Source organism: Nycticebus coucang, chromosome X, assembly GCF_027406575.1.
Source record: "Nycticebus coucang isolate mNycCou1 chromosome X, mNycCou1.pri, whole genome shotgun sequence".
Lineage (NCBI taxonomy): Eukaryota > Metazoa > Chordata > Mammalia > Primates > Lorisidae > Nycticebus > Nycticebus coucang.
This window is the reverse complement of record NC_069804.1, coordinates 130,657,409-130,665,561: the sequence shown is the minus strand read 5'-3', so window position 1 is coordinate 130,665,561 and position 8,153 is coordinate 130,657,409.

Genomic DNA, 8,153 nt, shown 5'->3' with positions numbered 1-8,153 from the left:
TAAGGCTGCATAATATTCCATGGTGTACATATACCACAATTTATTAATCCATTCGTGGATCAATGGGCACTTGGGCTTCTTCCATGACTTAGCAATTATGAATTGGGCTGCAATAAACATTCTGGTACAAATACCTTTGTTATGATGTGATTTTTGGTCTTCTGGGTATATGCCTAGTAGAGGAATTATGGGATTGAATGGCAGATCTATTTTTAGATCTCTAAGTGTTTTCCAAACATCTTTCCAAAAGGAATGTATTAATTTGCATTCCCACCAGCAGTGTAGAAGTGTTCCCTTTTCTCCACATCCACGCCAACATCTCTGGTCTTGGGATTTTGTGATATAGGCTAATCTTACTGGAGTTAGATGATATCTCAAAGTAGTTTTGATTTGCATTTCTCTGATGAGCATTTTTTTCATATGTCTGTAGGCCGTGCGCCTGTCTTCTTCAGAGAAGTTTCTCTTCAAGTCCCTTACGCATCCTGAGATGGGATCACTTGTTCTTTTCTTGCTTATACGTTTGAGTTCTCTGTGGATTCTGGTTATTAAACTTTTGTCGGAGACATAACCTGCAAATATCTTCTCCCATTTTGAGGGATGTTTGCTTGCTTTACTTACTGTGTTCTTGGCTGTGCAGAAGCTTTTTAGTTGTCTCCATCTTTTTTAATGGCTGACTAGTATTCCATGATAGACATATATCACAGCTTATTGATCCATTCTTGGGTTACTGGGCATTTAAGTTATTTCCACATCTTGGTGATTGTAAATTGAGCTGCAATAAACAGTCTAGTGCAAATGTCCTTATGATTAACATGATATTTTTTTTCTTCTGGGTACATGCCTAGTAGTGGGATTGCGGGGTCAATTGGGAGATCCAATTTGAGTTCTTTGATGATTCTCTATACTTCTTTCCACAGAAGTATGTATTAGTTCGCTGTGCCACAAACAGCGTAAAAGTGTTCTCTTCTCTCCACATCCAAGCCAGCATCTGCAGCTTTGAGACTTTGTGATGTGGCCATTCTCATTGGGGTTAGGTGATATCTCAGGGTAGTTTGATTTGCATTTCTCTGATGATGGGACAATGAGCATTTTTTCATGTTTGTTAGCCATTTGTGTGTCTTCCTCAGAGAAGGTTCTATTCATATCCCTTGTCCAGTGAAACATGGCATTGTTTGCTCTTTTTGTTGATTAATATATTCTATATATTTTAATTATCAAGCCTTTGTCAGATTCATAATATGCAAACATCTTTTCCCATTCTGAAGGTTGTCTATTTGCTTCAATTGTTGTGTCCATAGCTGTACAGAAGCTTTTCAGTTTAATTAAGTGTCATTTTGTTGTTGTTGTTGTTGCAACTGCCACAAAAGTCTTCTTCACAAAATGTTTTCCCAGGCTGACATATTCAAGAGTTTTTCTAACACCTTCTTCTAGGATTTTATCATTCCATGACTTAGATTTAAATCTTGTATCCATCTTGAATCAATTTTTGTAAGTGGTGAAAGGTGTGGGTCCAATTTCAGTTTTTTACTGAATTGAACTGTAACCATGGTTATCTAGTTCTCCTAGCACCCCCTTTCCTTTTTAGAGAGAAATTATGTTATCTGACCAGCCCAAGAAGGGTTAACTACTCCAAGTAGGAGCAGGGAGACTGGGTAAGGTGATGCAGACCCTTCTGACTCTGGGTTACTTTTGGACAGGTTATACAAACAAGTCATCAAACTCAGCAAACAGAACAGTATTTAGGCAGAATAATCTCCTACTACATCTAAGATGCTTTAGAGCTGAGTGGGACGTATACAAAAGGAAGGCTCTGGATTGCAGGGGAACAAGAGGCAGAATGAGAGCGTGAAACATACACTGGAAAGAGCATCAGAAAAATCTTAGTCCTTAGGCCCAACTTGAACTTTTACTAATCATGTGACCTTGTATTGATTATAAGGTCACATGCTAGTTTTCTCATCTGCAAGTAAACTAGAATACAAGCATTAGAGGGCTCTAACCATGTTTTCTCTGTTCATCATTGTATCCCTAGCACTGGCACAGAGACTAGCACATAGTAGGGTGCTCAGAAAATATTAGTTGTATAGATGAATGAATGAATGAATGAATGAAGCAGTGCCTGCCCTACTTGGCTCATAGAGTTACCATGAACTTCAAGTGAGATCAGGGATGAGGAAATGTTACAGAAAATTAAAACTCTAAAAAATCCTATGGGAAAATATCTACTGATACTACTAAGAACTATTATTTTTAAAATTAAATTAAAAGGCTATTTGCAGTATTTAAAGGGTAAAATTGTAAGCAGGCTAATGATTTCAAGTTTTCTTAGAATGGAAAGTAAGAAGAACAATGAAATGTCTGATATTGGCAAGGAACACATCAGGATTGTGTTCTAAACCACGTTCTGTCATTTGCACTCAATATGTCCATGGTAGGGTAATAATGATGGTAATTATAGTTACCATTCAGGACTACAATGTGTTATGTCCTGTCTGTCCTAAAAAACAAACAAACAAAACCTTGCAAAGAAGGTAATAGTAGTTCCATTTTAGAGATGAGGAAACAAGTTCAGAGAGGTTAAACAACTTGCTTAAAACCATGGTAAGGAGGTTGCAGAGCTAGAAATTTTATCTCAAATTTGTTTTTCTCTGAGGCCAGTGGGGAGAAATTGTAGATAAATAGATTTCTTCCCACCGTAAGAATGCCCTTGCTAAGAGACAGAGCCATCCAAAGATGGAATGGGCTGCCTTCTGAGCTAATGAGTTTCTCATCATTAGAAGCAGGATCACTATGTAATTTGCCGGGCCCAGTACAAAATGAAATGGTCTTATGTCCATGAAGCTGGCCCCGTCTGGAAATTTTCAAGCAGAGATTAGCTGGCTTCCTGACAGGGATGTCAGGGAGAGGAGTCACAGGAGCTGAAACATAGGACCAGATGGCCTTGATCTGAGATTCTATGGCTCTATTCTATTAGCACAAATGGGTTAGGGGAGCTTCCCAAGGTAGCTGACATGACACCTCAGAGACCGTCAGCTGAGAGAATTCTGCGAGAGGACTTAGAGAGATCTATGGTGTTATGATCACCTGTGGCACTGAAAATATGTTCTTCCCTTTGAGGCAGTGCCAGCACTTAGGAGGAAACAAAAAAGAAACTCTTTTAGTGGAGATAAAGTGTAATTAAAAGAATCAGACACACGTGGCCCCTGTGGCTCAGTGAGTAGGGCACTGGCCCTATATACCGAGGGAGGTGAGTTCAAACCTGGCTCTGGCCAAACTACAACAACAAAAAAAAATAGCCATGGGCAGCGCCTGTGGCTCAGTCCGTAAGGCGCCTGCCCCATATACCGAGGGTGGCGGGTTCAAACCCAGCCCCGGCTGAACTGCAACCAAAAAATAGCTGGGCGTTGTGGCGGGCGCCTGTAGTCCCAGCTACTCGGGAGGCTAAGGCAAGAGAATTGCTTAAGCCCAGGATTTGGAGGTTGCTGTGAGCCGTGTGATGCCGTGGCACTCTACCAAGGGCCATAAAGTGAAACTCTGTCTCTACAAAAAAAAAAAAAAAAAAAAAATAACCAGGCATTGTAGCGGGCGCCTGTAGTCCCAGCTACTAAGGAGGCTGAGGCAAGAGAATCACCTAAGCTCAGGAGTTGGAGGTTGCTGTGAGCTATGACGTCACAACACTGTACCGAGGGTGACAAAGTGAGACACTGTCTTTAAGAAAAAAATAAATAAAATAAATAAATAAATAAATAAGTAAAAAGAATCAGACAGATGTGGGTTCAAATCCTGGCTCTGCCACTTGCTAGATAGCTGTTAATTTTGAACAAGTCACTTAAACTTCTCTGAGACTGTTCTCTCATCAAGAATGCAATCATAGGCTTGTCGCCCATAGCACAATGATTACAGCACCAGCTACATGCACCGGGGCTGGCAGGTTCAAACCCGGCCTAGGCCAGCTAAATAATGATAACTGCAACAAAAAATAGCTGGGCGTTGTGGCGGGCGCCTGTAGCCCCAGCTACTTGGGAGGCTGAGGAAAGAGAATTGCTTAAACCCAAGAGTTTGAGATTGCTGTGATCTGTGACACCGTAGCACTCCACCCAGGGCGACATAGATTCTGTTTCCAAAAAAAGAGAATGTAATCATAGTACCATGGCAGGAATGTGGTGAAGGTTTCAGCAAGGTGATGCAAATTAAGTTCATCTGGCACTTGGTAAACCTTCAATAATGGTTAGACATTGGTTGTTTTTTTCAAAAAATTATTAGGAGGCTCAAACCTGTAATCCTAGCACTCTGGGAGGCTGAGGTGGGTGGATCACTTGAACTCATGAGTTTGAGAACAGCCTGAAGAAGAGCAAGACCCTGTCTCTACTACAAATGAAAAAACTGAGGCAAGAGGATCACTTGGGGTCAAGAGTTGGAGGTTGCTATGAGCTATGATGCCACAGCACTCTACCAAGGGCAAAAAAGTGAGTCTCTGTCTCAAAAAAAAAAAAATATTAGGAGGGGGAGGGTATGACATTGGCTTCTCCTTGAGCACTTAATGGCTCCATAGCCAAGTCTAAGGACACAGAAACCCTTTCCTGCTCTAGAGCTCCTAACCAATAGCACAACAGTGGTGGCGAGCTATAAATGAATATAGAGTAGGACCACTAGTAGATAGTATGAATAATGAATGTTCCAGAATAACAGGATTCCCAAAGTTTTTCTCCAGCCCTCAAGACACTCCCTTACAGAGTTAGAGTTAGAGTCAATGCCTACATGAACTTTTCACAGGATCAGAACTAAGAATAAAATTCGTTCCTGTCCAGCAAAGCTGCATGCATCAGTTCTTTGGAATAGCAAGAACCTTAACCTCTCTATTTGCCTGCAAACCCCCCCGGCCCACCTCTTTATATTTCTGTGAAATGGCCTGAATAGTGGGACACAGATACTCACAGTTTTCCAGGAACTTCCTTGTCCCTTATGCAGCACAGAAAGAATGGTTTGGTTTCTTTTAATAAAAAAGAAACCACCCAGATCAAACCATTAATTAAGTAAGCAAAAAGCTGGAACTATTACATACTAATTCCCCCTCCCATGTCCATGTGCTACTAGAATTTTCTTTTTTTTTTGTAGAGACAGAGTCTCACTTTATGGCCCTCGGTAGAGTGCCGTGGCCTCACACAGCTCACAGCAACCTCCAACTCCTGGGCCCAAGCGATTCTCTTGCCTCAGCCTCCCGAGTAGCTGGGATACTAGAAATTTCTTACTCAGGATGGGTGGAACACTTCTTTTTTTTTTTTTTTGCAGTTTTTGGCTGGTGTTGGGTTTGAACCCACCACCTCCTGCATATGGGGCCAGCGCCTTACTCCTTTGAGCCACAAGCACCATCCAAGGGTGGAACAATTCTTTTGCTTTTGCTTTTTCATTTGGCTTGGGGCTCATCTCATAACTTCTCTTTCCACTAGACTGCATAAGCCATACATCTACACAATTTTTGATTTGTACAGGGAGTCTGAATTTTAATGTCTATCCCCACCTCCAATACCTCTCCACTTTTGTCCTCTTCTTCAGGACCCTGATTTCCTTGTAGACATCCATTTTGAAATCTTACATAGTTATTCTGCCCAATTTTTTGGCTACAAGGCTCAGCTCTGGGACTATAAATGTGAAACAGCTCCATCATAACCTATCGTTGGGGTGGAGAGGTCCTTAATATTGGCAGGAGAAACACAGAGTAGGTCAAGGCAGTTGGTTGTATGATTACTCCAGATTACTTTCAGATCTCTTTCCTCCCCTCCATCTCCTAGGCTACCACCCTGGTTTAGTTCTTCATTCATTCTCTCCTGGACTGTTGCTATAGCCTCGTGACCAGCTGCTCCATATCCAGCATCCCCCTCTCGAAACTACCCTAAACCAGCCATCTCTCTAAACTACAGCTCTTGGCTAAAGAGCCTTAATGGCTCCCCCTTGCCTAGTAAGTTGCAGACAAACTCTTCATCCTGGCATTCAAGGCTGTCCAGTGTTATGCGCTCGCCTATCTTTCTTTCCCACCTTCTCTCCCTTTACTCTTCTGCTGATAGCTTTGGCTTCAGCCAAACACTCCTTGTTTCCAAAGCAAGTCTGGTTCAGTGTTTCTTCCACTTGGATTTAACTCCCCTCCATAGACCTCTCTGTTGACCGTGTTATTCTCTTTAATGCCCATGTCAAATGACACGGACTTCATGAAGTCTTTCTGAGCTCCAATACGAGCTTTCATTTCTGTGAATTTCCACAGCATTTAGCATTTCCTTTATGGCATTCGCCATATGGTGCCTATTATGATTATATGTGCAATTTAATAATTAACATTTATTAAGTGCTTACTATGTGCCACTGTGCTAAGTGCTTTTCAGCTGTTATGTATTCATATCACAGATTCTCAAATTCTTTCCCCTTAGGATCTTTACATGCTTACAAATTATTGAAGACTGCAAAGAGTGTTTGTATATGTGGCTTTTCTCTGTCAATATTGACCTTATTAGAAATTGAAACTGATAAATTTTAAAAATATGTATTTATGTCAGATGTGGTGGCTCATGCCTGTAATTCTGGCACTCTGGGAGGCTGAGGTGGGTGGATTACCTGAGCTCAGGAGGTTGAGACCAGCCTGAGCTAGAGCAAGACCGTGTCTCTAGGCTTGGCACTCATAGCTCAGGGGTTAGGGCACTGACCACATACACCAGGGCTGGAGGTTTCAAACCCGGCTCAGGCCTGCTAAACAACAACGACAACTACAACAGCTACATGGGAAGCTGAGGCAAGAGAATTGCTCAAGCCCAAGAGTTGCTGTGAGCTGTGATGCCACAGTACTCTACCCAGGGTGACACAGAGAGACTCTGTCTCAAAAAAAAGTGCAGCACCTGTGGCTCAAAGGGGTAGAGCGCCGGTCCCATATGCCGAAGGTGGCGGGTTCAAACCCAGCCACAGCCAAAAAAAAAAAAAAAAAACATGTCTCTAAAAAAAAAATAGCTGGGCATTGTGATGGATGCCTGTAGTCCCACCTACTTGAGAGGCTGAGGCAAGAGGATTGCTTGAGCCCAAAAGTTTGAGGTTGATGTGAGCTATGATGCCACAGCACTCTACTGAGCATGACAAAGTGAGACTGTGTCAAGAAAAAATATGGGCGGTGCCTGTGGCTCAGTGAGTAGGGCGCTGGCCCCATAAGCCGAGGGTGGCGGGTTCAAACCCAGCCCCGGCCAAACTGCAACAACAAAAAAATAGCCGTGCGTTGTGGCGGGCGCCTGTAGTCCCGGCTGCTCGGGAGGCTGAGGCAAGAGAATCGCGTAAGCCTAAGAGTTAGAGGTTGCTGTGAGCCGTGTGACGCCACGGCACTCTACCCGAGGGCAGTACAGTGAGACTCTGTCTCTACAAAAAAAAAAAAAAAAAGAAAAAATATGTATTTATTAATGTATTAAAGTAACAATATTAAGCCCATCACATATGCTAATATCAATAATATATTTTAATGAAAATAACTATATTATCCAAAACCAAAATAAGTGAGAATAATAGCATTGTTTTCCATTATTTCGTTATTATCTGGATTAATGGAAGATAACTAGATTCTCATATTTGCTTCTGCATTCTGTTACAACATCATACATCATACAACTTTTGGAAAACTCCACTGTACATTTGCAAGTGGATGAGAGTGAAACAGGCAAAACAAATCTTAGTATTTTTATGAAAACGGTTTTGACCTCCCAGATCTCTAGGGATCCCTGAACCATGCTTTGAGAACTGCTGGTCTACATTAAAAAGCTAACGTAAGTGAAGTGCTTACAATAGTGCCTGGCACACAACAAGAAGTACGTAAGTGTGTGCTATCACCATTGTCCTCAAGGCTTACAATGCCCCCAACACGTGAGATAGGTACTGTTATCCTTATTTTACAGGTGGGGAAACTAAGGCACAGAGAAGTTAGGTAACTTGCCCAAGGTTATACAGCTAGTAACAGACTGAAATAGATCTGAGATGTAAAGTCACTCAGTCTTTCCCCAGTCCCTGGGCTTTTAAGCACTATGCTAGATTGCCTCTCGTCCTATTCAGTGAAGGAGCTGTCTTGTCATCTCTATGTCCCCAAGGTCTGACTTAGAACCCATTGAGTTTGAGTGATCCTGGCATTCATGAAT